General features: G+C 33.9%; 2 long non-coding RNA genes across 2 annotated transcripts in view; one reads left to right on the forward strand and one right to left on the reverse strand.

The window, feature by feature from the left end:
• The window catches only part of LOC131384612 (uncharacterized), a 461,813-nt gene extending 456,606 nt beyond the window's left edge, over window positions 1-5,207 (forward strand). The window contains exon 6 of the long non-coding RNA XR_009215632.1: window positions 5,098-5,207. This is a non-coding gene — a long non-coding RNA (uncharacterized LOC131384612). The remainder of the gene's footprint in view (window positions 1-5,097) is intronic.
• Window positions 716-7,522, reverse strand: LOC116477279 (uncharacterized). Its single transcript, XR_004250421.1, has 3 exons — window positions 7,446-7,522; window positions 2,831-2,969; window positions 716-1,005 (listed from the first exon to the last, which is right to left on the reverse strand). It is a non-coding gene; the product is annotated as an uncharacterized LOC116477279 (long non-coding RNA).
• Between the last annotated feature and the right edge of the window lie 691 nt (window positions 7,523-8,213).

Below are 8,213 nucleotides of genomic sequence, written 5' to 3' on the forward strand. Positions count from 1 at the left end.
ATCCTTTTTAAATAGAATTTGGTGAGCTGGTGGCTAATGAAGCAGTGTGGTATAGGTGGATGTATTTGGCTCTTCAACCTTCTATATTTCATTTAATCAACTGTATCTTCTTTACTAAGGGCAAAAAAATTCCCTGTTTAAAGAAAGGCAATTCTGGGGGAGGTAGCAATGAAATCAGAAAATACAAATTATATCTTTGGTTTTAAAGGAACTTGAATTCAAATTTTAACATCACAAATGCTAATGTGTATCACCTTGAACCAATTGCTTATTCTACCTGACCTTTAGTTTTATTTTATACAACTGCACAGAAGGGCAGTGGTATAGGGGGCTAATTATCTTCACATTGGAAGGCCATAGTAGAATTCAGTGACATTATTTACACAGTCCCTTGCATAATCTCCTGTTTTTTTAAAAAAGTCCCATAAATGCTAATTCCTCACCCATTTTCTGGATGATTTTATGCTAACAGAATAGAAAGGGTGTTTTTAATGTATTGCTTTGTAATGCAAAACAAAACAAAGCAACAAGAATAAGAACAATATATTCCCTTTCAAACATAAAAATTTAAACTAGTACAGAGCAAAAACCTTGCATTAAAAAAGAGATTATGTAAAATTTGTCAGGACTCCCAACTACCCCTTCATAACTTTTAAAAATTTCAATAAGATTAATGTTTTAAGAAATAAAATCCAAAATAATAAGACCACCTTTCTTGCAAACTCTTGGATTTAATTAACCAGTGAAATGAATTTTCAGCCAACCTATTTAATGACTGTATCCCAAAGCATTGCCAAAACAGAGTGCATGTAATATAATCCTCCCATAGTAATATCTTGCTTCAGATAACACTTTTTTCAGCTCCGTAAGGAATATTCATGAAAGATTTTCTCCGAATTATATTTATTTGTACTGAAGCATGTCAGTATTAAAATGATTGTGCCATTGGTTGAGTTTATGAATAGTACCATTGCATATTTATGCCCTCTGGAATAGGAGGTAAACCTGAAATCAATATATAGGTATTAAAAATTACTGTACACACAGATACACAAGAATTCATCTTACATGTGGGAACTGCATATTTCAGCCTCACTACCTTTGAGTTTAGAAAAGGTGGAAATAAATGCTGTCAGTATTAATGCCGGGAATTTCAGTTCTGGCAATTAAACTCAACATTTTGTTTTCATGGAGTGTCCTAAAAAAACAGCTTGTACTTTTTTAGCTGATATAGCATCAATTACTGATTGTTTTAATTCTGCCATCAAAGAAATCTACCAACATTCTCTTGTATACTTATTTATATTATCACTTTGGAATTCATATATTCCCAGAGATATAATAATTGAATTTAGAGGGCTAGGAAAGAAGGTAAAATGCCATCTGAGTGTAGGGTTTGAGTAGAAAATATCTACATGTTATTACATCTTATCTTTTGAAGAACCCTTGTATTAGCTAGATATAATCATTCATCACTCTACATATAGATGAAAGAAAACAGATTCAGAGGAATTAAGTAAATGACCCAAGGTCATATACATAGTAAGAAGTAGAGACTTGATTAAAATGTGCATTTTTCAAGTGACTTCATATCACTTGTTATGTGATATCACTTTATATCACTTAAGGCTTTACCTGGCCTTGATCTTAAGAACAAGAGAAATAGGTAGAAGACATGTTACGTAGAAAGAAAACAAGAAAGTAAATTAATACTGTTCTATCTGGCTTTTTACTACTGATTAATTTGTTGCAATGATTCCTTGAATAAGCTGACTAGGTAACAGATTGAAACATGCCAAAGATTGGCTGTGGCCTATCATAGACAGGAAATAAGAGGTAGTGAAGAGAGCCAGGATATTGAGTTAAACAAACATGAACTCATGCCACTAATGCATTATGTGTCCTTGGGCAAGTCAGTTAATTTCATTCTGTTTTTCTTTTCTAATATTTAAAATGGAAGGACAATGTCAATAAGAATTATTGTGACGTGTCTCCCGGGGAGTTTGAGAAGAGACATTTACCATGCCTTACGCAATTCACGGCACAGTGTAGTTGCTTAAATTATATTTCTTTTATTCATTCTTAATATTTTGTCAAGTTTTTCCTTTCTTTTGGATTCTAGGAATGTGATTTTTTTCTCTTGGCAGGCGAAACAACAAATTACACCTTCATATGACTAATATGCTTATGTGTCATCCAAACACTTTTTCACTTCCAATGGCAATGCTAATTAGAGGGGCATGATTAGCAAAATACTAGCGATTTGGAATAATTTACCCATATATTATAGAAACACTTTTTGTTTCCAAGTGTTTGATATGTATGTTTAATGTATAAAAAGGTAAGAAATATATAAGTATATGTATATATATGTGTGTGTGTGCATATATATATATATATAAAATTTTAACAGCTATATTTTGCAAGGGAGAAAAATGTCACTAGAAATAAATGCCTTACAGGTGTTGCACTCTCATTCTCTGAAAAAGATATGGACAAAAGAAGAAACAGAAAGTAAAAAAAAAAAAGAAGAAGAAGAAGAGATAATAGATTAGCATAAGTGGCTAGAATTTCCAAAATTCTATTGGTAAAATAAAAAGTACATTTATATAGTTAAACTAAAAATACAGTATACATGTTTCAAATGAAGTATAGACATAACATTTTGTATTCTTGTTGGTGTTATTCAAGAACAATTGTTGAAAATGTTTAATTGGAAATTGAGGATTGAATAAATTCACATATATGGAGACAAATCATTGGAAGTGGAGAGAGTAAAGAAAAGAAGGAGATCAGCAAAGTTGAATAGACTAGGTGGGCAAAGACTCACTGAGATCTGTGTGAGAATGTCCTTCCGAAACTCTGATCTTCTTCTTAAGACATCTACCAGCAGATCTCCTAATGTGTTTTATCAATAATTTTGAATATTAACTTTAGGGCTAGTTAGATATTAAACAAATAGGGAAGTTCTGTATCAAAAAACTACAAAAGTAAAAAAAATTGTATAATGTTAAAAGGATTTCTTTATAGCATAATTACTAAGGGCCTTAACTGTACTATTGTCCATTATTAAATCCAAAATAGATATATGGTACATGAGTTTCTTAGTTTATTCAGAACAGAATTCCTTCGCTACAGTGTTCCTTATGAAGGAAACATAAAAGAATACATGGTGGAACATGTGTATTACACCTTTTATTTACAACATTATGTATAATTATTACGTGCTGGATCCTGTGGTTCTCAATTAAGGGATGTTCTGCCTTATGTTCCCACACATACATAGGGGCATCTGGAAATGTGAGTGGGAATTTTGTGGTTGGCACGAGGACTTGTGGAGGGTGGTGGGCAAGGATATATATAGTGTTCCAAGACACAGATGCTAAATGTTTTGCAGTTCCACACATTAAAGAACTACTGCCTCTCCTCCCCCATGCCAGTAGTGATCTTATTTAAAAATAGCTAAACACACTTCGGGGGACTTTTTTAAGGAAAGTCCCACTCAAAACACATTGATAGTTGTTGGATTCTGTTCGTTCTTTTCCATGCCTGTTAAGCAATGATTATTTATATCACATGAACAAATATATATATTTGGTGCTGAGTGGTAAGAAAAAAACTACAAAAAGCAGGAAAGAATATTCAGTATACATCAATTGGAGGGTATCACAGAAGCAATTGGTTTCTTAAAATCTCTGTCTGATAATTTAATTTACTTTCCTGAATTTATCACTGAATCCTTAGGACTTATAAAACAAAGTGCAAATTCCTTAAACTGATATTCAAGGTTTTCCTAATCTGCACTTGAATATTTATTGTCTATTAACATCCTCCCAGCATTTTCTTATCAATCCATTCATCACTTCTTCTACATTTTTTTTACTTCCTTGCCTCTGCATTTACTCACAGTGTACATTCTGCCTGGAATTCCCTTTCCCAGTCCACTCTTTATATGTCAGATCCAAACTATTTTATTCTAGGCTCTGCTAAAAATGCCAAGACCTTTAGGAATACTTCCCTCAATTCCATTTCCCGAAAACAGAATATAATCTCTTGCTGGTTGAAACTCACTACTAATTGTTTTCTGTGATTTCTCATGATATTTGGTATTCTAGATATTGCATTATATTTATTTTTGTATGTATCTTAATTCTGTCTCTAAATTATAAACACTTAAAGAATTGATTTATAGCTTACTAATCTGCAACTTCACAGCTCCTTAGAACCTCCACCCACATAGTTGCTACTCAATGAATAATTGCTAAGTTCATTACTAGTCCTTCAAAGGGAGTCCTAGGGACTGGAGGTAAGTGAAATGATTGGTAGATAAGGAAAGGGGTTAATACTGGATAGTCAACACACTTCTAAGCATAATTATTACGTTTTCAATGACTTCTGAGTTAACTTGAGTTGACTTTAATAGTACTCCTGTTATCAATCCCAAGATGACCCAATTATTATGCTAGGACATACTAACTTGCCTAGGACTGACAAATATTTTTTGAAGTTAGCTTGTAAGTTTTCTCTAAAGTAGATTTGAAAGTTATTCGTGTTCTATAATGACCTTTCCATCTCTGATTCCTGACCTTCTGTCATACTCAAACAACTGTCAAAGCTGAATCAATCTAATAAATAGTTCCCTAAAAATTTTCCCTTTTTTATGATTAAACAATTAGTTGTTACTATTATTTCCTTTCTTCATAATTGTTAGATTTTTCATGTTCTTCCTTTAGTAATTCTCCTCCAACTAGAAGATTTCAGAAGTATCATTTTTACTTCTTCAAATAAATAGCAGTCCATTCATAACTTTGCTTATACAGATCTACTTTTCAAATATTTCAACAATATACCGTGCTCCTATAAGCAAGTATACCTTCCATTATTTTGAACTTCAGATTCTTAACCAGATGAGATATTGAGTAATCAGACTATACCTAGATTCTGAAAGCAAGTGGTCAGAAGCCAATAAATTGAGAGATTGTCTGAGTCACAAAGTATGCCAAAATAAATATGTTCTAGTCACCATGGAAATTGACTTGAAGCATTTTTTTAACATTCAATATATTTCTCTTTTCTGCCATTCATCTTATTTTTCAGGTATACTTGTCATGTTCCTGTTTAACTGGAAATATGGCTGGCATACACTCCTTTTAATAACTGTTAGTTCTGCATGGCTGAACCTAAATATCAAACATGATTGGAGAGAGGTAAGGTGATGATATTGGAAAAACCTATCTAAAAGGTATGAGTCATGTTTCCAAAATAAGGCAGCAAATTCACTCTTCCTGTTAGTTTATTATTTCATCCACTAGAATATGAACCTTTTGTTTGTTAATTGCAAGGCTTAATGCCCTGCAAGGACCTCTTTGCATTTTGTAGGTAATGCCAAAAAAACCACAAAAACAATTCCTACACTTAGCATCCAGTATAGTTTATTGCTGTCTGCATTCTGACATTTAACAATGATCTCACTCTCACCAGCAATAGGCAATTGAAGTAAAATACATAATACACCCAATTAAGATGTTATTTTTCTCCTTTAATGCAGTTCCTTTAAGTACTTGTCTCTCTGGTATTTTAATCTCTTGCAGGAAAAGAATTATGATACAAATTAACCCTTATAAATAAGTTGATTTCTATTTGTCTCTCTATAATTCACGATATATTAATATTCATTTTTTGTCATTACTAACAAAAATTTTGAAACATATCTAGTGAGTTGAACAGTGCTCCCTAAAACATATGTCCAAGTCCTCATTTACGGCAGCCGTGAATGTGATCTTATTTGGAAATATGGTCTTTGCATGTGTAATTAAGCTAAAGAATTTGAGATGAAATCATCTTGGATTTCGAGTAGACCCTAAATTCAATGACCAGTGGCCTTATACGAGTAAAAAGCCAGAGATTTGAGACACAGAGAAATAGCAGGAAGAACACTGAAGACAGAGGCCAAGAATGGAGTTTTGCGGCTACAAGCCAAGGAAGACCATGAAATGCCAAGAGCCCTAGATGCCAAGAGAGAGGCATGGAATAGATTTTCCCTCAGAGCCTTCTAAAGGAACCAATTCTCATCTTGGTTTTGGATTTTTGGACTCCTGAACTATGAAAGAATAAATTTCTATTGTTTTAAGCTGCTCAGTTTGTGACATAAATGTCACGAAATTTGTTATTTTATCTAGAACATAAAATTATTTCTTCTTCTTCCTTCTTCTTCTTCTCCTTCTCCTCCTCCTCCTCCTCCTCCTCCTCCTCCTCCTCCTTCTTCTTCTTCTTCTTCTTCTCTTCTTCTCCTGCTTCTTCTCTTCTTCTTCTCCTGCTTCTCTTCTTCTTCTCCTCCTCCTCCTCCTCCTCCCCCTCCTCCTCCTTCTCCTTCTCTTTCTCCTTCTTCTTCTCTTCTTCTTCTTCTTCTTCTTCATTATTATTATTATTATTATTATTATTTTGAGACGGAGTCTCGTTCTGTCGCCAGGCTGGAGTGCAGTGGTGTGACCTCGGCTCACTGCAACCTCTGCCTCCCGGGTTCAAGTGATTCTCCTGCTTCAGCCTCCCGAGTAGCTGGGACTACAGGTGGCATGTGCCACCACACCCAGCTAATTTTTGTATTTTTAGTAAAGACGGGGTTTCACCATGTCGGCTAGGATGGTCTCGATCTCTTGACTTTGTGATTTGCCTGTCTCGGCCTCCCAAGGTGCTGAGATTAGAGGCGTGAGCCACCGTGCCTGGCCTTCCTCCTATGATTAAAAACATATTCTCAGAACTTTTCAATGTCTCATTGAAACTCAATGCATAATCTGCACATGAAATTTATTTTTCTTTCTTTTAAACTCTTCTTAATTTGAGAACAATAATTACCAAGTCAATCACTTATCTCAAAGTGAGGCTTCAGTTGAAGTCTTTTCTTATAGTAAGACAATTATGCAGATAAAGATGTATCTTAGAGCCACTATTTCTCGCATCTGATTTTGATTATGCTTGAGAGATGATATAATTATAAAGATTAATTAGTAGTCAGCAGAATAAAGTCATATTTCTTCACATTAGCAATATGTCAGTACTAAAATGCTGAAGCTCTCAGAGAAATGTAATAAAAAATGTTCAGTGCTTGTTAGGTCAGGCAACTCAATGAAACTGTATTTTTGTGTGCATGCTGATTTGCAAAAATGCAACAGAGATAGTCAGATGAAGGGAATGAAGATTCATTAAGTTTGTAAAAACTCTTTAATTGCTAATTAGATGGGAACACATCACATTCAAATTGGAAACATTTAGCTCTTTTTCTGCTTACCAATTAATAATAAGAGAGAGAAGATATTTAAAGAAACAAATAATATTTAGGAGGTCTCTTTTTAGCAGAGCTGGGCATCACGTATTTCTTTCCATAAAAGTAATTTAACAACATCAGCAGTAACAATATCAATATCAATATCAATAGATAGGATGTTTACCCCTGAAAGGCATTAATTCATCTGTCTTGCCAGCACTAGTGAAGGATATGTACTTTCTGTGTAGTCCAACACTGCATGTTGACCTGTGCTTTACCTCTTTGCCTCCTCCTAAGCTGAGATTCTTGAGAGCATGGGCTGTGAGAACTGTGCTGAGCCACATCAGAGCCTGACACAAAAAAGAGCAAAGCAGTCATACTCACCTTCTATTTATGTAATATTTTACATTTACATTTATATTTTGTAAAAATACTGCATTTAACTATTAATTATATTGAGTACAATTTTATTTTGTTGGTGCTTCCTTACTGCTACGTTCTAGAAGAGGACTTACCTGCCTCTTCTTAATCCTGGTCCTTGTGATTCTCATTTATGTGGCCCAGTGCCTGGCACAAGGTCCCCCACATAATTGGTGCTTAAGGAAACAGCTTATGATTCAACAAGTTCTTTATAAGAATTGTGATGCAGCTCTTTCAAACAAAACTTAAAATGCCCAATGAGGACTTAAAACAATCCTATGAAATAGAAACTGGGAGTTGTTAGCAGATGAGAACAGGCTCAGCAAATTAAAGCAAATTACCTCTCGGGCTAACATACAGTCAGATGCCCTCTATGCTGTTTATTTTCAAACATGTCATGTTAAAAACAAAATGCTTCCTAGAGCAGGTATTGATTTTTTGCTTTTATTATTTGTTAGAATACAACATATTTAACACTTCCTATGAGTAGCTAATAACAGCAATATTAGAGCATCGTATATTCTAAAGGCTA

Source organism: Hylobates moloch, unplaced genomic scaffold (genome assembly GCF_009828535.3).
Source record: "Hylobates moloch isolate HMO894 unplaced genomic scaffold, HMol_V3 SCAFFOLD_11, whole genome shotgun sequence".
Classification (NCBI taxonomy): domain Eukaryota; kingdom Metazoa; phylum Chordata; class Mammalia; order Primates; family Hylobatidae; genus Hylobates; species Hylobates moloch.